This window comes from Artemia franciscana, unplaced genomic scaffold (genome assembly GCF_032884065.1).
Source record: "Artemia franciscana unplaced genomic scaffold, ASM3288406v1 PGA_scaffold_49, whole genome shotgun sequence".
Lineage (NCBI taxonomy): Eukaryota > Metazoa > Arthropoda > Branchiopoda > Anostraca > Artemiidae > Artemia > Artemia franciscana.
The window spans coordinates 153,483-177,660 of record NW_027062689.1 but is presented as its reverse complement, the minus strand read 5'-3'; the positions used below and the strand labels follow the sequence as shown (position 1 = coordinate 177,660).

General features: G+C 34.8%; 1 long non-coding RNA gene across 4 annotated transcripts; it reads right to left on the bottom strand.

The window, feature by feature from the left end:
* Positions 1-1,694: 1,694 nt before the first annotated feature.
* On the bottom strand, positions 1,695-23,665 carry LOC136041902 (uncharacterized). 4 transcript variants are annotated; one of them, XR_010621122.1, is made up of 4 exons: positions 23,576-23,663; positions 18,059-18,244; positions 7,405-7,587; positions 1,695-1,908 (listed from the first exon to the last, which is right to left on the bottom strand). It is a non-coding gene; the product is annotated as an uncharacterized LOC136041902 (long non-coding RNA). The 4 variants fall into 4 exon arrangements; XR_010621123.1 differs by having other exon boundaries at positions 1,696-1,908; positions 18,059-18,167; positions 23,576-23,665; XR_010621124.1 differs by having other exon boundaries at positions 1,696-1,908; positions 18,059-18,143; positions 23,576-23,593.
* Positions 23,666-24,178: the final 513 nt, after the last annotated feature.

The following is a 24,178-nucleotide window of genomic DNA, read 5'->3' as shown; positions in this document are numbered from 1 at the left end:
CTCCTCGACGCCTCTCTCTTTACGCTAATTTTTATTTATTGTTTTGAAAAATACAGCTGTGACAAAGAGTCAAACTTTAGCGCAAAGAGCGAGACGTTGAGGAGGGGACATCCCATTTCACATACAGAATAGTTTCTGTTCGTTTCAAGTTTTAATGTCGCTGCATACTTAAAACTAAAAAAAAACTTATTTTTTATTTAATTATTTGAAAGAAGTGATACGTGTAGTCTCGGTATGACGTTCCACAAGCAAAATTTTATTAGCATATAACCTCAATTGTGATGTTAGAATGAAATACGAAAAAAATTACTTCTCTGTCGTAAAAAACTTAAGAGTCTTAAAAAGAGTAAAATAGATAATATAAACATTAAAAACATCTTTTAACACACCATCATCTCCAAATTCACTCAAAGAAAAGGTAATTTGTTTTCCAGCCAATTAGAAAAATCGATTTTATAAGACTACAAGTGAAAACCAGAGGTAGCCATGACATATTTTATAACTAACAAAGGACCTATAAATTTCAGACTCTTTCATAATAAGTTTACATAATTATTAACTTTTCAGGCAGCGGGAAATTATCTTTTCACTTCTTTGTCAATTTGGACTTAAGTCTTTTTCTATATTTTTTTTCTTCTAACCATTCTTGAGGCTTCATAAATTTCACTTATCTTGGTAGTATTATTAGTAAAGACTGCTTGTACGGCGAAGATGTTAAAAATAGAGTAGTAGCCAAGTTCGGGTCTTATTTCACAGTTAAAAAAGTTTGGAAGAATAGGAGGATAAGTCTATGAACTAAGATTAGGATATTGGAAGCTATCCACCGCTGACAATGGTTAAGTATGGTTCTGAAGCGTGGGCGCTCCGAAAAATGGAGAGGGGTTTGCTAGATATTTTCCAGAAAAAAATGGAGAGGGATTTGCTAGATGTTTTCCAGAGAAAAATGGAAAGGGATTTGCTAGATGTTTTCCAGAGAAAAATGGAGAGGGATTTGCTAGATGTTTCCCAGAGAAAAATAGAGGGATTTGGTGGATGGTTTCCAGAGAAATTGCCTACGGATTGGGTACCTGACTGACTGACCATATCTCATGGAAGAGTGTGCGTAACTGTCTTCCCCTCATGCGGCTTTGCGCTGCAGTGATGTTAGAAGTAGTAGCAGAAAAATTTAGTTTTGATATATGTAGCGGGAATTTGTCTTTTTAGTACATTTGGAGATAAAATCACTTTTTATATATTTCTTTTGTTGCTAACCCTTTGTTGAACGACACGAGTAACGATACCAGAGTAAGGAATAACAAGATTCGACACAATATGAAAGATCTTCTTAAAAGATATGGCAGACATTTTCTAACAAAAAGGTATCCTATATAACTATAACTAATTCATTTGGAACAAATTGATGAACCAAATAGCAGCAAATACCTATTTCGTTAACTTATTAAATATTATAATTCAACATCTGAACTAAAAGCAAATCAAATTCAAGCACAAAAATCCCGACTCATTTTCGAATTAGTTAAGTTTTACCATTAATTACTATTTGGAAATTTTCGTTTACCTACACATAATTATGACAGCATAAACCGCTTTGACACACTTCGAAGACATTCGTAGATTAAAAAAAAATGGAGCCATAAAAAAGGCACAAAATTGAGATTAGTTAACCCAGCTCCAGAATCACAGGCTTACGGTTCAAACGAGAGGACAAACAAAGAGAGAGGCAAACTTACAAACTCTGATGCACGCCTTTCAATGATTTTGCTGCTTCGTTCATTGCCTGGAAAACCGCTGTATTACTAGTGGCCCCCTCTAATGCTTCGCGTTGAAGCTCAATTGTAGACAGCGTTCCATCTATCTGCTGCAACTGCTTTTCGTACCTCTTCTTTCTTTTCAAAGCTTGCAAAGCAACTGAAAAAATAAGAGTAAGAAAGCTGTAATTGACGTTGTTTCGAACCACTTCTTTCTTTTTAAAGCCTGAAAAGCAACTGAAAAAGAGAAGTAAGAAAGCTGCAACTGATGTTGTTAATCATTATATCAGGAACGTAGTCAAGGGGGAGAGGGCTCACTAGGGGCCCCCTCCCCGACAAACGAGCAAGCAAAAATGACGGAAAGGAAAAATATAAAAGAAGAAAAATGAAAGAAGAAACACCCAGGCAAAAAGTGACACTAGGGAAATACCTAGCAGGAGGAGGGGGTGTCCTACAATTCACGCCATGAGAAGTGAGAGTAATGGCATGGAAAAAGAAGAAAAGATAAAAAAAATGAAACAATAGGAGACAAACCACAGATGCTAAAGACAAACAGAAAAGAAGAAAAAAGTTGTATTTGACAGGGACATCCCCCCATGACACTAGTGACTAAAAAGGGGAAAGTACAAAGAAATCAGAAAGGCAGAAAAAATGAAAGAAATGAAAGATATGCATGCATAATAAAATAACTAAAATAATAAGGCGAGTTAAACCTCCCCCACCTCCTTTAAGTACAAGAAAGTAAAAAAAGAAAACGAAAAGAAAGTAAAATGAAAAGAAAATGCACAGCTACACACGCAAAAAGAAGTGATAATAGACACGAAGGTAGCCAAGGGTAAAGGGATCCGACTCCGTAACTGTTGGTATCCAATCCGTCTTTATTCCTGGGAATATTTCTGGTCTACGCCTTTATTATTGATGCTGAGAGGGGGATATAGTGTACTTCCTATTGTGATAATCCTTTTCTAAGTAAATGGAAGTATTTTTCTTCAGGGGGATGGAGATTAAAGGATCTTTATACGGGAAAATCTTCTGATGTATGCCTAGTAGACGCAATCTTGGTTACAAGGGATGAACCGGTGTCATCTGCTATAGTTATCTGCAAGTTTGTCACGCTTGGGGAAAGGGGTGCCCCCCGATGTTGTCAGCCAGCCAAAAAAATGTGATACGGTAATAGTGGTACAAAGCACACATATTCTACTGGCTCATAATTTTTTGTAACAGTGTAAATGGGCTTATGAAAATATATGGCGTGAAATTATTGAAGAAGAACCAGTCTCAGTAGGGAAAAAGAAAAAGAAAGTAAAATTAAAAGCAATAGCACCCAAATCAGTTATAAAAATGACCAACATGTCTGCAAAACTCATTGCTCCCTCCCAGAATATTTTGGCTACCGCTACCTCTGGTTGGTATTAAACAAAAAAAAAGTTGTTTCAACTGAAAGTAAGAAGCAACATTACAACTTAAAACGAACAGAAATTATTATTTATATGAGGGGGTCACCCCCTCGTCAATGCCTCGCTGTTTACGCTGAAGTTGGAATTTTGTCCCAATTCTTTAAGAATGACTCCTGAATCAAAAAGGCCATTTAGTTAAAATAAACAGCTCTTTTATAAATACTAAAAAAACTTTAGCATAAAGAGGGAGGTATTGACAAGGGGGTAACCCCCCTCATATAGGTAATAAATTCTCTTTCTTTTAAGTTTTCTGTTTGTTTTAAGTTTTAATGTTGCTCCTTACTTTCAGTTGAAAAAAATGTTTTTCAAATTTAATTTATGATCGTTTTTTAAATAATTCTGGGAAATCCCACTCCCTCTCCAAGGAAAGATCATCACAAATATCCCCCCCCCCCCCGAAAACGTCTGTATACTTCCCAAAAACTATTACTATATGTTAACAATGGGCAAAGGCCATAATTTGCAGCCCTTCCCCTGGGGATGTGGGAGGCTTTGTCATCCTAAAAGACATAGTTATTACATTTTCTTACTATGCTGAACAAAACGGCTATCTCAAAATTTTGTTGAGTGATTTTGGGGAAAAAATGGGCGTGGGAGGAGGGTTAGCTACCTTTAAATATTTTTGGTCACTTGAAAAAGGCACTATAACCTTTGATTTCTGTTGAAATTAAATAAAAAAAACTAGTTTTTTTAACTGAAAGTAAGAAGCGACATTAAAACTTAAAACGAATAGAAATTATTCCGTATATGAAATGGGTTGTCCCCTCCGCAATCCCTTGCTCTTTACGCTAAAGTTTTTAAATTGTTTTAAAAAGTAGAACTGTGGCAAAGAGCCAAACTTTAGCGTAAAGAGCGAGGGATTGCGGAGCGGACAACCCATTTCATATACGGAGTAATTTCTGTTCGTTTTAAGTTTTAATGTCGCTCCTTACTTTCAGATGAAAAAACTAATTTTTATTTAATTTCTGAACGTTTTTGAATTAATGCATGTTTGATTTTGGCTCTCCGCACATAAATTATTAAAATGAAATTTGCATATTAATTCTTTTTTTGGCTAAATGGCATTCTTTTAGTTTTGATCAGACGATTTTGAGAAATAAGGGGTGGGGAAGGAGTCCTGTTGCCCTCCAATTTTTCGGTTACTTAAAAAGGCAACTAGAACTTTTAATTTTTAATGAACGTTCTTATTAGTAAAAAATATACGTAACTTAAGAATTAACTTACGTAACAAACTTTTATATTCTTATATTTTTATTATGTATATGAGGGGGTTTGTCCCATCGTTAATACCTCACTCTTTACACTAAATCTTAAGTTTTGTCCCAATTCTTTAAGAATAACCCCTGAATCAGAAAGGCCGTAGAAAAAATAGTTTAAATTACTAAAAATACTTTAGCATAAAGAGCGAGGTATTTATCTTCTCCTAAATACCTCTCCTAAATACTCTTTATTCTAAAGTATTTTTAGAGCCCCTCATATGCGTAATAATCTCTGTTTGTTTTAAGTTTTATGCTACTCCTTACTTTCAATTGAAAAAACTTTTTCATGTTTATTTTTTCATAGTTTTTTTTATAGTAATGCTAGAAAATCCCGCGCCCTTTTCATTGAATTTCTCTTCCCCCATGACATATTCCTCCAAGGAAAGATCCTCCCACATAGCCCCTTCCCCTCAACCCCACCCTCAAAGCAAAAAAATCCCACTGAAAACGTCTGCATGCTTCCCAATAACCATCACTGTATGTAACACTGGTGGAAGTTTGTAACTTGTAGCCCCTCCCCCAGGGACTGTGGGGGAGTAAGTCATCCCCAAAGACATAATTATTATGGTTTTCGACTATGCGGAACAAAATGGGTATCTCAAAATTTTGATCCGTTGACTTTGGGAGGAAAATGAGCTTGGGAGGAGGCCTAGGTGCCCTCCAATTTTTTTGGTCACTTAAAAAGGGCACTAGAACTTTTCATTTCCGTTAGAATGAGCCCTCTTGCGACATTCTAGGACCACTTGGTCGATACGATAACCCCTGAAAAAAAAACAAAAAAAACAAATAAACACGCACCCATGATCTGTCTTCTGGCAAAAAAAAATACGATATTCCACATTTTTGTAGATTGGAGCTTGAAATTTTAGTTATAGGGTTCTCTGATACGTTGAATGCGATGGTGTGATTTTCGTTAAGATTCTATGACTTTTAAGAGGTGTTTCCCCCTATTTTCCAAAATGAGGCAAATTTTCTCAGACTCTTAACTTTTGATGACAAAGACTAAATTTGATGAAACTTATATATTTAAAATCAGCATGAAAGTCCGATTCTTTTGATGTATCTTTTAGCATTAAATTCTGTTTTTTAGAGTTTCGTTTACTATTGAGCCGGGTCTCTCCTTACTACAGTTCGTTACCACGAACTGTTTGATGAGACCTGTCCCGATTTCCAAGATCACCCCTGTAAAAAGACAACAAAAACAAAAAAAAAACACACATCTGTGTGATCTTTTTTCTAGCAGAAAATGGAAAATTTCACATTTTTGTGCATAGGAGCTTGACACCTCTACGGTAGAGTTGTATAGTATGTTGAATCTGATGGAGTGACTTTCATTAAGTTCACTTGATATTTTGGGGGTGTTTCCCCCCTTTTTCAAAAATTGATCAAATTTTCTCAGGCTTGTAACTTTTATTGAGTACCATTAAGTTTGATTAATTTTACATACTTTGAACAGGCATCAAAATTCGATTCTTTTGATGTATCTATTGTTATGAAGATTTAGAATTTTGGTTACTATTGAGCTGCATCGCTCCTTACTTACAGTTCATTACCTCGAACTGTGTGACCAAACAGTTCGTGGTAACGAACTGTTTTACTAGATTAAGTTCAGAGGAACTAATTACTTGTATTTCTCACTCCCAGCCACTTATCTCTGTGAACTTACATCATAGCCCCCCCCCCACCTCCCTGTATTTTTATAAAATAGAGGAGAATTTCAATTATTTCATATATGGCTGCTAAGAGTGATGTTATTACTGGAGACAAATCACCTAAACAATATTCGTTATTTTATATAGGACTTAAGTGTCCTTACTCATATTTTATATTTTAATTTTTAGCCTTCATAAAAAAAGGTATACCGCTTTTGTTTCGTTTTTCTTGACAATAATTAGCTCCTGTTTGATTTTAGCTTCAAGGAAATCTAAAAAAACAAAAACAAATAGCCTATCTCTTATAATTTTTGTTAAATTGTCCTTGGCACAACTTAGCTTCTGATTAATTTTTGCTTCAAAAAAGTTTAAGAAAAATAATAATCTTTTTTTGATTCAATTTATTTGGCAATACTTAGCTACAAAAAATTGTTTGCTTCAAGGAAATCTGAAAATAACCTTAAAAAAATACCATTTTTGTAGTTTCAATAAATTTTCTAGGGAACATTTAGCTCATGATCTCTTTTTGCTCTAAGAAAAAAAGAAGAAAAAACGAGATACTTCAGTTTTTTGTTCCATTTTTCTTGGCAGTACTTAGCTCTTATTTAATTTTCGCTTCGAGGAAATTTTTGCTTCAAGGAAAAAAAAAACGAAATACCTCTTTTATTTTTTGTTCCGTTTTTTGGAAGTACTTAGCTCTTATTCCATTTTTGCTTCGAGGAAATTTTTGCTTCAAGAAAAAAAAACACAAAATACCTCTTTCTGACAGTGCTTAGCTCTTATTCAATTTTCGCTTCGAGGAAATTTTTGCCCCAAGAAAAAAAAAACGAAATACCTCTTTTGTTTTTGGTTCCGTTTTTTTTGGCAGTACGTAGCTCTTGTTCAATTTTTGCTTTGAAGAAATTTTTGCTTCACGAAAAAAAAAAAAAAAAAAAAGACAGAAAATACCTCTTTTGTTTTTTGTTCCCGTTTTTTGACAGTACTCAGCTCTTATTCAATTTTTGTTTTGAGGAAATTTTTGCTTCAAGAAAAAAAAAAACAAACGAAATACTTCCTTTGTTTTTTTGTTCTGTATTTTTGGCAGTACTTAGCTCTTATTCAATTTTTGCTTTGAAGAAATTTTTGCTCAGAAAAAAAAAAAAAAAAAAAAAAAAAAAAAAAAAAAAAAAAAAAAAAAAAAAACACGAAATACCTCTTTTGTTTTTTGTTCCCGTTTTTTGACAGAACTTATCTCTTATTCAATTTTTGCTTTGAGGAAATTTTTACTTCAAGAAAAAAAACAAAATACCTCTTTTGTTTTTTGTCCCGTTTTTTTTGGCAGTACTTAGCTCCTGTTCAATTTTTACTTTAAGAAACTCTTGCTTTTTTGTGAGCATAAGCTCTGTTTCTTTTAACTTCTGAATCGCTTCAGCGGCTGAGGGACTCTTGTCCTTGCCACCACCAAAGATTTTTGAAATCAAACTCATTGTTCCTGAAAAATATTAAAATCATGACAACTCATAAGACTGATTGCCTACAGCTACACTAACTTCAGTCAATAAATTGCCTTCATGCATTGAATCTAGAATAAATTTAATATTTGTATGAGAGGTAGGCAACTATTTTGAAAATATGTTAAACCATGATACAATTGTAGGAAATGATACAGAGAATGGAATACCCTTATTTAGGTAATGTCCTAGCAAACTATCAAGATTCAAGTTCCCCCCAGACCTGTCCCTGGTCTCATTGATGTGAACCTAATACTGAAGTCAAAACTAGTATCCCTGAAGTAACCGTGAAGTCACCATAACCATAACAGTAACCATGAAGTCAAAACCAGAATGGATTTTTTTTACAACCTGGATGTGAAGCAAGATCTATTTTCCAGGAAGGCGCTGGAGACAGTACTTAGAGGGTTAAAATATAATAAGGTCTCAGGTGCTGATAGTGTAGTAAACGAGTTTTGAAATATATTGACTGTGAGGTTAAAGATAAATTAATGAGGAATATGAAATAAGAAGATTATGAATATAATTTTTTTTAAAAAGGAAGAAGCTAGTTATTTTACAACACACTTTAAAGACACTTCTTTATAAGAAAGGTGATGAGCGTGAGTGTGGTAATTGTGGAGGAATCAGTATGATTTCTGTAGGCAGCAATATACTTAGGAAGAGGATACTTTCTAGACAAAGATAGGCTGTAGCTAAAGTTTCAGGAGAAAAACAGCATGGATTTAGGGGAGGGGATAGATCCTACTGTGCTTCCACAGGCGCCCAGGCCATCTAAGAGAAGCTTCCAGGAATACCTCATGTGTGCCAAAGCAAGAACATCTTCCCATGTCGGTTGAAGGGAAGCATTTATGTTTTGAAGGTCCGTCTAATAGGTGTGCCTATTAGACAATATTTCCGCCGACATGTCCTAATGACATGTGTCACTATGGGTTGTCTGGTCACCCATCTCACCTTCTCATTAGAGATTTTTTGTGACCAAGTAATGTTTAGTATTCTCCAGAGATATGTATTCTCGAAGACTAGAATTCACCTTTCTTTCTTGTGTGTTATTCAGATGCTGGGTTTTAGAAGCACATAACAGAACGGGGATGACATTCCTATTGAATAGACAAAGTTTGAGTTGGAGGACGAAATTCTGCGACCTCCATATCGGTTTTAGTCTATTGAATGTACCAGAGGCCTGCCGAATGCGACATGATATATCTTTTTCAGTTTTTTCCCGTGTTTATCATTGTGCTCCCAATGTATTCAAATTCCAGAACCTGCTCAATGTCCTGGTTATTGCATCTCAGGTGTAGAAGTGAATCCGTTACTGCCATGCTTTTTGTTTTATCAGTGTTGATTCTTAGTCCCACAAGTTGGCCTCTGTCCTGTACAGCTTTTAGTAATTCTTGTAGTCTTTGTTTACAGGACTCAATGAGTAAGCTATCATTAGCACAGTCTAAATCCTTAATTTGGTGTTCTGTGTTTAGTTGTGTTGCTTCTGGTGCAAGTGTTACAGAGCAGATGGTCAATAGCTAAGGGAAACAGGAAAGGTGAAAAGACACAGCCTTGTTTAACACAAAAAAGGACACGAAAGTATCTTGTCCTTCCTTCTGTCGTTTTAACACAACATTCAGAGTCTTTATATAGAACCATTATGAGGGCTACCAACTTCTCAGGGATCCCATAAAAGGTTAGTAGTTTCCATAGAGTCTTGCAATGCAGCAAGTCAAAGGCCTTTTCAAAGTATATAAACGCCATGTACAATTTGCTTCACCACCCTCGGCTATTATTTATTAGCACCCTTAGGGTGAAGACCAAATCGGTACATGAACGTCCTGGTCTTAAAACATGTTGCTCTTCTCTCAAGTACTTGTTGAGTAGACTCTGTATTCTGTGGAGGATTAATAGTACCAGAAGTTTACTGGGTATGGATAAGAGACTATTGCCTCTCCAATTCCCAGGTAGTGTCTTATCTCCTTTTTTGAAGAGTTTTATGAATGTGCTGTGTTTTCAATTTGTTGGTACTTTTGTGTCATCTAAATTTTTTGGAACAAGAACAGCAAAATAAATATGCATGAACTGATTGATGTCTTCATCAACCCCGCCGTGATATGGTCTTCACCTGGTGCCTTGCCACTTTTTAATTTCTTTTCAGCTGTCAGTAATTCGTCAAAGAGTCGGGGTTCTGTATTGAGTTCAAGCATGAGGAAAACTATAGATGGTACGTCTAAAAGCTCATCAGGCGGTGGTCTATTCAACAGCTTTTCAAAATGGTGGGTCTATGTTTCTTCAATAGCCAATCGCTTGATGATGAGAATACCATCAGAATTTCTTACAGGTCCATCTTGAATCGGTTTCTTGCCCAATATTACATTTGTTAGTTTATAAAGGGTCCTAGAGCCTACTCTCTTTGCTGCATCTTCAGCTTGTATTACTTTTTGCTCGGTGTAGTTTCTCTTATCTCCCTCTGCAATTTCTTGATTTCTTTATCAATCCTTCTATAATCGCTTTGTTTTTATTTTTTCCTTTCAGCGATCAGGTTCCAAGTCTTTTTGGAGAGCCATTCATCATTCAGTTTTGGACAGTACCAATTTGTTGATGCTTCTATGGTATACCAGACAAAGTACATTTCGAGTGATTAGTTTTATGTACAAGAATAAAGTTACTCTAGTCAATGAAGGAAATGATGTTGGTAGCTGGTTTTTTGTTCAACAAGGAATTATGCAAGGTTGTCTCTTATCCTTGTTTCTACAGAAAATTCTGATGGAACTTGTCCTATGAAATACTTGTCTATGAAATACTCCTAGGGCTATATCTGGGATCATTGAAAGGATAAGGTGCATTGTCAGGGTAACAACTGTGTATACTAAAATGGAGCATAAACTAAGGTATCTAATAGTACTACTTTTTATTTCATTTCAATGTCACCTTTACAACAGTTGTAGGTCTGCTACCAAACCTGTGTCAACAGTGGAAAATGATGCTGATTAAAAAACAACAACAAAATAATCAGCTACATTCAGCATATAGCCAAGGGCAGTATCAGACCCTATAAGGGGGAGGGACCTTTAGTTGGGATACAATTGTCACTTTTATGACCATTAGGGCAAGATACCAAGTACTCAGACAACTAATCACCACTTCAAATCACAGTAGAACTTTTATTATACACTCTAGACAGTAGATTGTTTTACCATTCAGTTGGTCTGAATTTTCTTAAATGATGTAATTATCTGGAATGTTTTATATAATAATAATGCTGTATATTTTAAACGTGCTAATAGCCAATAGTTGAGCCTAATCTTGAACACAAATCTCAAGTTGAGCTTTGATCAATATCCATAGAATTTCATATCTGCTATAGAGACAACATAAACATAACATACAACTCGATTCTTTTTAATTACACTTTTCAAATATACAAATCATTTCATTTGCAAATGTGCCACCACCCCACTCCTAATGTCCCTAATAATTAATTTTTTTGTTAAATCAATACAATCATACATTGCAGGTCTTATATTAAACAAGTTACATTCTCAGTCTGTTATTTATCTCTGTGTGTAATTTAACAAAATATTATTTGAAATAATTCCAAATTGAAATAACTGAAATTTTTTGAAATGATTCAAAAGAAGAAAACATGATAATCTGATTAATCAGACTATCCTGCATATTATAAAGTAATAATTTGATATTTTAGACTTTTATTTCAGTTTTTAGATATATCTTAGACTATATATTGGACCATCAGGGTGGGAGATGGATTTGCAAGTGAATTGGTTATTATATTTGGAAAGAGCATAAAAAGGGGTTTCAATGTACAGTCGGGACTGTTGAGACAGAAAACAACAGCATGCTGAAAACAACTTTAAAAAATTGTATAATACCTACTTGTGTGATTCCTAAAAGTATTTCACTTTAGTTTACATCCCCTCTTTCTTTTATATGTCACTTTTTGTTTAAACTTAACACCCATAAATTGAAACAGTATTGATGAAATCAAGAAACAGATGCATGCAACAAATTTATAATTCGATCTTATATTTGCATATTATGGGTGAGAGTCGGTGGTAATGTAAAGTGAAGTGTTTTTAGTGATGATATAAGTAAGCATTTTAGTGGGGTTTTTTCTAAGTTGTTTTCGCAACAGTCCCAACTGTACACTGATACAAAAAAATGAGTCAAGTAGTGTGCTCACCTTGTCTTTATGTCAGTTATGGAACCTTGTATATATTGGCCAAGCATACTCTTTGAAAATTCACGCCATCTTGAACTCAAAGTCTTAAAGTTTGAACAAAGCATCTAAATCACAGTAAGTTTTGTGAAGCAGAGTAATTATGCTTAAATATACTAGGCTATAGAGATAACTTTGGTTTAGATTTAAATATTGAAACAACTTAAATTTAGAAGTTTTGGAAGATGTGCAGAGCCATGCCACCAAATTGATATTTGGCATGTAGGAGTTTTCCTACCATATAAAACTAGCAAAGCTGAAGCTCCAAACACTTGTACATAAGAAAAATAGAGGTGATGTCAAAATAGCCAATAAGTTAATGAGGGCTAACACTTCCCAGACGTTATTTCCTGTTGTTGGTCCTAATTCAAGAGCTATAGGTCATCAACTGAAAATTTTTCTACCCTATGGTTGGTCTACCCTATTAATAGTCAGCACTCAATTACTTCCTAGAAGAAATGTCAACAATTAGAAAAATCTATCCAAAGGTACAGTTACTATGGAATCTGTTGATATTTTCAAACAAAGGCTGGATACTGAGTGGTCCTCAATGCAGAGTAAACTCAAGAAGGAATCTACTGATCATCCAACAATCCCTTGTCACTAAATTAAATTTAAAACAACTTCAAACATCAACTCTGGAGCTTCATAAGGAAAAATCCTTAGATTGCTCCAAGTTGCAACTTCAGGTAAAACAATGTTTTCCAGGATTGTAGTCAGCAAATCCAAAGTAGTGTAGTCCTAGTTATCAGTCAATCCTTCCCATCTACATCTATCTAAATAATATTTAAGATTAGAATCCTAGGCATGAGCCTAGAAATGGGAATATTGAGAAGGAAACATGTTAGGAATTTTTTTTTGTTACTTCATACTATGCAAAAAATTGTAGTTAATCAATTTACAAGTACTTCTCATTTACTCTACCACCAACCTCCTGATGTGCACATATATAGCCTAAACTACTTGTTTACTATGCTTCAAGTTAGCATTTTACTATGCATCACTCTTGTTTCAACCTGTAGATTTATTAAACACTGACAAAATCAAGAAATAAAAAAAACACATGGGAAAAAGCCACAAATCTAGGCTTATGCCAAATCCTACTGTCTACATTTTGTATGATACATTTTAATCAATATTTATGTCTGAGATAATACATAGTCCAAATACCAAGTTTTGCCCAATATTTGGAGAATAGGATGTTGAATGGAGAAAACAGCCTACTACTTTAATGTTATCACAGTGTTCCCTCTGAGCTAGAAATGAAGGTGCATAATTTTATTAGCCTAACTAGGGGTTGTGTCTGGATGTATGTGTATGAGTAGTTATTAGTATCTATGAAAATCAAACAGTTTGTGGTAAAAAACTGTAGTAAGGAGTGACCCGGCTCAATAGTAAACGAAACTCTAAAAAACGGAATTTCGATACTGAAAGATATATCAAAAGAATTGGATTTTTATGCTGATTTTAAATATATAAGTTTCATCAAATTTAGTCTTTGTCATCAAAAGTTAGAAGCCTGAGAAAATTTGCCTTATTTTGGAAAATAGGGGGTAACACCCCCAAAAAGTCATAGGATCTTAACGAAAATTACACCATCGCATTCAGCGTATCAGAGAACCCTATAGAAAAAATTCCAAGATCCAATCTACAAAAATGTGGAATTTCGTATTTTTTGCCAGAAGACAAAATCACGGGTGCGTGTTTATTTGTTTTTTTTTTCCAGGGGTCATTGTATCGACCAAGTGGTCCTAGAGTGTTGCATGAGGGCTCATTCTAACGGAAATGAAAAGTTCTAGTGCCCTTTTTAAGTGACCAAAAAAATTGGAGGGCACCTAGGCCCCCTCCCACGCTCATTTTTTTCCCAAAGTCAACGGATCAAAATTTTGAGATAGCCATTTTGTTCCACATAATCGAAAACCATAATAACTATGTCTTTGGGGATGACTTACCCCCCACAGTCCCTGGGGGAGGGGCTGCAAGTTACAAACTTTGACCAATGTTTACATACAGTAATGGTTACTGGGAAGTGTACCGACGTTATCAGGGGGATTTTTTTGGTTTGGGTGTGGGTTTCAGGGGAGGGGACTATATGGGAGGATCTTTCCTTGGAGGAGTATTTCATGGGGGAAGAGAAATTCAATGAAAAGGGCGCAGGACTTTCTAGCATTACTATAAAAAAAAAACAATGAAAATATAAACATGAAAAAGTTTTTTTCAATTGAAAGTAAGGAGAAGTATTAAAACTTAAAACGAACAGAGAGTATTACGCATATGAAGGGTTCTAAAAATACTTTAGCATAAAGAGCGAGGTATTTAGGAGGAGATAAATACTTCGCTCTTTATGCTAAAAAATTTTTAAATAATTTCAACTATTTATTGTACAGCCTTTCTGATTCAGGGGTCATTCTTAAAGAATTGGGATAAAACGTAACGTAAGTTATGTACGTTTGTTACGTAAGTTAATTCTTAAGTTACGTTTTTTTTACTAATAAAAACGTTTGTTAAAAATTAAAAGATCTAGTTGCCTTTTTGAGTACCGAATAATTGGAGGGCAACTAGACCTCCTTCCCCACCCCTTATTTCTCAAAATCGTCTGATCAAAACTAAGAGAAAGCCATTTAGCCAAAAAAAGAATTAATATGCAAATTTCATTTTAGTAATTTATGTACGGAGAGCCAAAATCAGACATGCATTAATTCAAAAACTTTCAGAAATTAAATAAAAAAAACAAGTTTTTTTAAATGAAAGTAAGGAGCGACATTAAAACTTAAAACGAACAGAAATTACTCCGTATATGAAAGGGGCTTTTCCTCCTCGACACCCCGCTCCTTGCGCTAAAGTTTGATTCTTTCTCGCAACTCTACTTTTTAAAACAATAAAAAACTTTAGCGTAAGGAGCGGGGTGTCGAGGAGGAAAAGCCCCTTTCATATACGGAGTAATTTCTGATCGTTTTAAGTTTTAATGTTGCTCCTTACTTTCATTTTAAAAAACTTGTTTTTTTTATTTAATATCATTAAAAGGTGCATCAAATGGTGAAATCATCTTTTACCAAGGCTATGGCAAATTAATACAATAAACCCTAAATTCCCAAACAATGCTGCAAAAAGGCAATGGGTGAGCCCAAAAAAGGCAAATACATTAGTGCTGCTTGCAACAATAATCTAGATGAAGATTGTAATGCAATGAACTGTGATACATGCAAACAATGGCTATACATGGATGGTCTTGAGCTCAGGCAACCTGAGTATAATCTGCTAACTAAAATGACTAGGAGATTGGGTTGCAAATAAAAATTCCCTGTTTTTAAGGGTAATACCAAATATAGCATAAGTGCAGCTGATATACAAGCCATAGATAACACTAAAACCACCAATAACTGCTGTACATGACCTGGATATTAAAATCAAGAATGCAGTTAAGCAGTCATTTAGCAAATTTAAAGAAGAACTAAAGAAAGACATTGATGTCAAGTTCTGAACATTGAAACTTGTATGGAGAACATTGAACATTGAAAATTATATGAAGAGCTTTATGCACAGCATGCCAATAGCAAAGGAGATTTAGTCACAAAAGGTAATAAATTGTTAAAAAAAAGTGTTGTCATTTGTGGTAGTTCTGATAATGGCAGCATTGAATCTGAAGTATTTAATGGCCCAAATAATGTCACAAATAGTCAGAATAAAATCAATACACCTTAGACAAGCAATGGTCTAAAAGTTGTCTTTAGTAATATAGATTATTTAATGTTCCATGAAATAAAACATACACTCAGCAAAGCAGATATTTATGCTTTTTGGGAGATAAAACCTAAGTGGACTAAAACCCCTCTTAGATACATCCAGATTCATGATTACACTTTGGTCACCAACTTATCTAATGTGGAAGGAAGAGGCTTATGAGATATATGTTGAACAAGCATGGATTTCATTTCTCAAACTTTTTGGGCCCTTTCATATAGGATGCATGTATAGAAGTCCTAGTTCCCCTATCCTTGAACTATTTATTCTTGTTGTTAGTACATCAATTGATAATAAAATGAAGCATCAAGACAATATGATTTTTGTTAGTGACTTCAACCTTTCATACATTCAGTGGGTATATTTACCCACTCTTGTATAAGGTAGTTTTTGTTTGAAAAAAAATTTGACTTGATTATTCATTTTAATTTTGGATTATCTTGGTTTAGCTTATTCTTCCAACCAAGTTTCATCCTGATATCTTCACTCCAAGCATCATTCAAGATTTCGAGTTTCCCCCTCCAACTCCCCCTGACTTCACTGCATTTAGTCAGGAATTAAAATAAGAGCTCTTAGAAACAAGGTCCAGTTCCCCTAGCTTCAAGCTGTTTCTTCTTGCTGTTAGTACATCAATTGATAATAAAATGAAGCATCAGGACAATATGATTATTGTTGGTGACCAATTGTCTATATATTCAGTGGGTCAATGGGTCTGGATTCTCAGAAAATAGTTCAACAAAAATTGTTTCTGGAATTGACTGTTTAATCACTCCTGTAATTAGGCAGTTAGCTCCCCAACTTTATTTAGAGAAGGTCAAAATCCTTCATTATTTGATCTTCTGCTAGTAAAGGAACTAGAATCTATACTGAGTATTGACCCCCTACCAACATATAGAGCAAGTGATCACATTGCCATAGGTTACAGCTTTAGACTGTACCCACATAGATTGGAATTTATGAAACATGTGTATACTGATTACAGTTTAATTTGTCATGAATTGGCACAATGTGATTGGTCTTTTATTGAGTGTATACACATAAAAGGTCTAATGCTCTTGTTCCTACCCCAACTCAGTTGGGCCTAAGTCAACTATGCAAAGAATATTATTAAGAGCTATTGAAAAAAGGCTGTAATTGGTAAATTGGTAAAGGAAACCAAAAACCCTCCCATATGTTACAAAGGAAATTAAAAAGGTCAGAAACAGAAAAAAGGAATACTAGAAGCTATACTTAAAGAATCACAACCAGAAGGGTTATTACACAAAATACAAACAGGCATATTCCTAACTGCAAAATCTTACTTGAAAAATAACCAAAAAATATGAGGAATCAATAGCAGCTGCAAAAAAACAACCCCATATCCTGGAGGTATACATCATCTGGTAACCCTTGAAGTTGTTATGCAACTTCTACTGGATGGCAAAACAAAACTGTGGCCCAAGGAAGATTACCAATAAACTAATTAGGCAGTTCATCTTGGAACTTACTGTCCTGATAATGCCCCAATTCCAGAGGCCCTAAGTTATGAGGATTTAAATAGCATAGCACCTATTAATAGCCTAGCCTATAACCAAAACTGATGTAGAAACCCAATTGAGGAAGATTAACCCAAATAAATCAACAGGACCAGATGGAGTACCCTATCCCCCTGGCTACTACACAAGACATATGCAGTGTTGTTGCATCCTCTTTCTCAACTTTTCTAAAAGTCCCTCAGTACTAAAGATATTCTATAAGATTGGAAGGATCATGTCTGTAAACAAAGGGGAAATGAAGCAAACAATTGTCAACCAATTATTCTTACCTCAGTAATTAGAAACCAAGAAATTTGCCAACTTGACAGGCCTATACCTATTGAAATTTTGAAAAAAAAAACATTTTACCTTAATTTTCAGTTATCAGGTTCTTTTTCTCTGGTTTCAGCCTGAAAATGAAATCCCTGACATTTGAGTAGAATTTTAAGCCATATTGATGTTTTTTTTTCAAATATAGGAAATGTATTTGCATATCTTTAAAACCTTAAGCCTAAATTGGGATTGAGCAAAGTTGTGAAGCTGAAAACAATTTTGTTGTACTTCATTCAAGCAGAAGATCTATTTTGCAAGGTTTCACTTTTATAAAACACATATTTTTAAAGGTCAGGACCCTTTAGAGGGAGAGGAAGTAGAGGTAGGTAGTTCAAAATACCTTCCCATGACATACATTAGCCTTTAGACCCATTCCCTGAAAGTTTCATTTTTCTGACCTAAACCCTTTCCAAGATAGTGAAACATGCTTAATTGATTTTACTGCAAAAAGCAGCTAAACTACAATTTTACCATTTATAACATAACTTAGTCTAATAGTCTTGTTCCAAGCCTAACTCAGTTTGGCCTAGCAACTTTCCAAGATGTCAAAAAGCCAAGAGAATCATAATTTACTGATATCAATTACGTAGCCTACATAATTACAATTGTTACAACATTTTAACTTCTAAATCAACTAACCTTAGAATAATTTAAAAAAGCTAATTTTTTAATTTAGCTAGTCAAGCTTTCCTGTTGTAGAGAAAATACGCTCGGCTTTCGCCCTCTGCGTCACCAAACAATAATTAAACTTAAAATCACAGAAACGAAAAGAACATACAAAACAAATAAGTCAAATCATCTTCTCTTCTCACCACACTCTTGTGACTGAAAAAAAAAAAAAAAAAAAAAAAAAAAAAAAAAAAAAAAAAAAAAATGAAATTACAACCAGTTGAAAATCTTTGTTGAAGACACAAAAACTCCCAATGCCTCCAATATTTTTAACTCCTTATCTTTACTAACACGAGTGAAACCTAAAACGAGAGGAGTGGACGTCTTCAGTCCCAATGATTCAATTTTTCTGATCAGAATATTTCTCTCAGTTGTGAAACGAGGGCATTCTGAGAGAATGTGATCTATAGTTTCATCAATATTTACACACCTAAAAAAAGGGCATGACTTGCTATCTGTAAGATGATATAGTGCTTGACGAGATCTGGTCATTGCATGACCAGTTCTCAGATGGAAAATAGAGTTTGCAATTTTCCTATTTGGGTGGATAAGGTGATGTGGGATATAATGCCCCTCAAAAGACAAAACATAAATATTTGTTGTTGCAGTACATCTATTATTAATTCTAATAGAACTTGCAGCAGAGGTTATTAACTTTGAAGTTTCATTTACAGTGAGAGCAACCTTCCAAGTAATTGGGTGGTGGATAGCCTGTTTTGCAATACTGTCAGCAATTTCATTTCCCTTAATCCTTATGTGAGAAGGAACCCAGACCATTTTCAGTTGAAGACCATCAGAAGACATTATTTTCTGAATTTTTCCCTGTAGATGAACAATAATTGGAATAACTTTTCCTTGCCTCTTTTTTAGATCAGAAAGAACACTTTTAGAGTCAGAAAAGATAACAAATGAGCCTGATCCTACTTCCAGCACTGTATCCAAAGCTTTTTGGAGAGCAAGACATTCTGCATGGAAAATGGAGATTCCATCTGAAACTCTAATCCCAACTGATGAGCCATTCCACTCAGAAAAAATGCCTATGGATGCCTTCCCATCATTTGAGACAGATCCATCAGTAAATATCTTTTTCCAATTATAAAATTCAACCATTTTAGCTAGTGTAAGTTGATGAAGGATTAGACTATTCATTTTATTCTTAGGAAAATCCATGCCAGGGATTTTTATATCTATAACATTATCAATGCTATTAGGAGTGTTGGGAGATATCTGGGTCTGACAAGAAAAGATTAGGTTTTCAGGAACACCTATGCCATTGAGCAAGGAGACCAACTTGATAATGGCTGGACTACTATATGTCTTCCGATTTTCATAGAGAAATGTATGATTTATGAGACACTCCTTGAGAACATGGAGGTTTTGGTTAGTATTTACTTTCATAAAGTAATTAGAAGAAAGTTTCAAGAATCTTTCTTCTAAAGAAGGTATATTAACCTCATTGAACAGAGCTGCAATAGGAGTACTTTTTAGTGCACCTGTGATTAATCTCAGGCCATGGTGAACTTTTGATTCAATTTTAGAAATTAACTTTTTTGAAGCTGAGTAATAGACAGGGAGACAATATTCAATCTTTCCATATATTATAGATGTGAATAGTTTTTGAAGACTATCTCGGCTAGCTCCCCACTTTTGCCCAGCAACAGCACGCATAAAATTCAGTCGTTTTTCAAGTGCATCACAAAGATGAGAGATATGATCATTCCAATTTAACTTACTATCCAGCCACATACCAAGGAATTTCACATTCCTGGCAAAATGAATTTGTTGTTTATATAGAGTCAGATTAATTGAGAGACAATCTTGCCTAAGGTCAATTTTCCTAGAAAAAACCATGCCAGTGGTCTTTGGGATAGAAAAAACCAGATTTTTTGTATTAAGCCATATTGACAGTTTATCAATTGCTCCCTGGAGCTTGGGTTGACAAGCTTCAGGAGAGGAGCCTTCAGTCCAAAGAGCTAAGTCATCTGCATATAAGACAAACTTTATTGAGGGCATATCAGCCAAAATAATATCATTAATCAGTATGTTAAAAAGAAGAGGACTCAAAACTCCTCCTTGAGGAACACCTAATGAGACTGTACTAGCAGAGGAGCATATGGATCCAACTCTGGTTTTAATAGTCCTATTAAAAAGCATTGCCCTGCACCACTTCCAGAAATTATTTCCAACATTAAATTTATGAGCCTGTCTTAGGATTGCAAAGGGGTCCAATGTATCATAAGCTTTCTTAATATCAAAGAAGACTGCAGAAACAACTCTCTTTCTTGTAAAAGCTTTCTTAATGTCATGATCAAGTTGAATTAGGTTATCAAGGGTTGATCTACCTTTCCGAAAACCTGCTTGTTCAGCAATAAGAGAATTATCAATAAGGGGTTCAAATCTCAACTTAATCATTTTCTCATAGAGTTTAGCAATGCATGAGGTTAAGGCAATTGGGCGGTATGAAGCTGGGTCTGAACGATCCCCTTTACCTTTATATATTGGGACTAGAATAGAAGACTTCCAAGCAGATGGGACAGTGCCACTTTCCCAACATCTGTTAAACAAGTAAAGAAGAGGGACCAAGAAAGTCGGTGGAAGAGCTCTAAGCATCTTATTGTGGACCAAATCTTCACCCATTGCTGAGTCATTTAGAGACTGTATTGTAGAAGTTAGCACATCCATATCAAAATCTTTGTCAAGATTAGTGACAGACCCTGGGGGAAACTGAGCTTCCATAAACATAGAGTTATTATATGTGTTACTATTTGAAGATTGACCTGCAAAATAACTATTCAAAGACTCTGCCACTTCATATGGCTTGTACATAATTGAACCATCATTGGACTTAATCTTTGGAGTAGAATGATCACTATGCTGATAACCTGCAAATTTTCTGAAATTTTTCCAAAGTGTTTTAGAAGGAGTTGACTGATTAAACTGATTTTCACAAATATCTTCCCAAGCTGCTTTTCTTTCAGCTAGGACATGTTTCTTAAAAGTAGCTTCGGCCTTTCTCATTTCAATTTTTTTGAAAAGGTTGCTTTTATCTGAAAGCCAGATTTTTCTAGCATTACACTTATTTTGTTTTAGTGATTCTAAATTATTATTCCAAAAGTGAACATTTTTTTTTCTATTTTTTACTAGTTGTGTTTGGAGTTTAAAAAATAAATTTGAAGCATCAATGATGCTTTTAGTGATATTTTCATTTAAAACATCTATATCATTATTTTGAGCTGGTACCATACTCCCCAATTTAAGTGCCCATGGTTTCCAATTATCATCATTGAAAATCCATCTAGGAGCAATGTTAAATTTAGAGAGAACTGGTCTTTTTGACAGTTCTGTAATAAGTTGGTAATGCTGGCTGCCAAGATTGTCATGGAACCTGTACACCTTACTATAAGCAGATAGTCTGCTACCAACAAAACAAAGATCAATGGTTGAGTTTTTACCATTGGAGGAGTGCACATAAGTTCCTAAATTCTTAGGTGTGATTAGTGTGTGGGAAATCTGACTGATAGAGATTGAATCCAAGAGCAACAATGATTGAGGGTCTCTAGGGTGGGTTGAGTCCCACAGGGGATGGTGAAGATTGAAATCTCCAAGTATTAGTTGGTTTGGGGAAAGATCTAATAATTTCTTGAAGGTTGGGTTATTGAAAGAAGAGGGTTTATTTATATAGATATTGACTACTGACAAGGGGGGAAGGTCATCCATCTCAACCTTTATAACTAGTATTTCCATTGATGACTGGACATCAATATTGACAACAGAGCTAATCAAGTCCTTTCTCACAAGAGTCAATAGGCCTCCACCTTTTTGAGAAGAGGAATTTAGGACCCTATCTTTTCTATGTGATGTATAATTTTTAACGCTAAAATTTCTTCCAGGGGACAAATGGGATTCTTGGATGCAGACAATTTCTGGGGATTCAATGTCCAAAAATCTTTTTAACTCAACCAAACGATCAATGGGTAGACCTGTAGTGTTAAATTGAACTATTTTCATTCTAAACTGTTAGCTGTCTTTGATATTAAGGATTGTTTTCATTTGTTTTTAGTTGCTTTCTGTTTTGAGATAGGTGAGAGCATTTGCATTTCTTTTAAGGAATTGATTTTTTGCTGGAGAAGGTTTTTTGGAGATTTCTGATGTTGGTTTTACAGGTGAAGTAGAGATTAGGACAGAGTCAAGAGATTCCAAATCATCTTCAGAAATAGAATGATTTGAGGTGAGATCTTTAAATGTTCTATCAGATGGTGCATGTGAGGAACTAAAGTCTTGAAACATTTTTTCCAAACGGCTTGAGATAGAATCTTCAATTTGTTTAAATTTTGAGGATAGGAATGAGCTGACCATTTCAGGAATTCTAACTGTCAAGATATCATCAATTATTTTCTTGATTAGGGGTTCTAATACTGTTTGTTGAGTTGACATGAATGGGCTAGGAGTGGGGTTTTCAGGGGATGGAATGGGAGGGAATTCTTCATTAGAAAGAGCTGGAGTTGTGTCATTTAGTTGCATGTTGGATTTATGGATATCTGCATACTTTTTTTTTGCAGCACCAATAGTGATTTTTTCTTGTACTGCCTTAACAATAACCTTTTCAACATTTTTTGTAACAGGACATGCTTTGTCTTTAGCGTGATGGTTGCCAAGACAATTGGGGCACTTGAATAGTGTAATATTATCTCTCTTAATAATACAAGAAGATGTTAGATGGTTGTTGGCACATCTTGAACATCTAGGTTTACTGCGACATACTTTGGCAGTGTGGCCATGCCTTTGGCAGTGATTGCAGATCATGACACAGGGAATATATGTCTTGACTTTTTTTTCCATACCCAGAATACAAATAAATTCAGGAAGGTCAAGTGAAGGAGTAAGGATAAACCCATCAACATTCATCTTGTCAGATGTCTGTTGACCAAAAAGTGGACGTACTCTTGTGAAACCTTGATCCATCAGTTCATCTAATAAGGTTTCACTTGTAAAAATACCCTTGTCAAAGAATACCAGCCCCTCAGGCATGAAACCGTTGGGGGAGTTTGAGTGCAATCCCTGAGAGCCTTGAGCTGAGGAATCCTTCTCACATGAGAATGTTAATGATTGGTTATTATCCAAAACTAGCTCCCCTATCGCTAGTATCTTGTTCAGTACTGCTTGATTTCTGATCTTAAGGCAGTTAGAACCATTTGAGGATTCTACCAAAATTGTATCTTTTTGGCATTCATTAAATTGATTTCTCAACAACATAATTCCTTTCATGATTACACCCAGTGGTGGATTATGAAGACCAGGCTGCCCTATTTTAGTCAACCATACTCTAATGATACTGTCCTCACCCGTGAGAACACCCGATCCCCCTGAATCATGGGGGTTAGGCATGATGAAAGCCTTTCCAATCACAACAGAAAAAAAAAAGTAGAAATAAATTCCACAAAACCAGTCACAGGGTGAAAAGAAGAGAAGGAAAAATATCTTAAATACCTTAATATTAACTGTTTAAACAGTAAAACAAAGAAAATAAGAAAATTAGCAAAATGCTTTATCAAATTAATCTTTTCTTTTTCAAATCCTCGTCAAGCTTTCCTTATCGATGACTATATGCCGACAGGAGCCGTCTTTGCCATCTAGTTTTCTCAAAATTCAAATAAATAGATGGCCCAATCTTCAAACGAAAGTGATACTTCCTACGAATATGAATATATCCACTGTCTCAATACATACCGTCGTTTTGCGGATTGAAGCCATTACGTAGTAGGGGTGTAATAAACGGCGAGTCTTTTAGAGTCAGAGGATATTAGTTCAAGTTGATTTGTGGAGGTAATTGAGCCAACAAATATTTGTAAAATTACTACTGCTAATAATAATTAATCACTGCAGCAATAAACCTTATGGGGCCACTACAGTTATTGGTTGGGTTGAGCTATAAATAAAATTGGAATAGTCATGGATGAGCCTTAATAATAATTGTTTAACAGAAATTTTGTCGCTTTTTGGAAAATTAGCAGTAAGCAGTGTTGTATTATTGAATGACATGTTGTCTAACGTCATTTCCAAGTTTTAAAAGGGAACAAATTATCATCATCG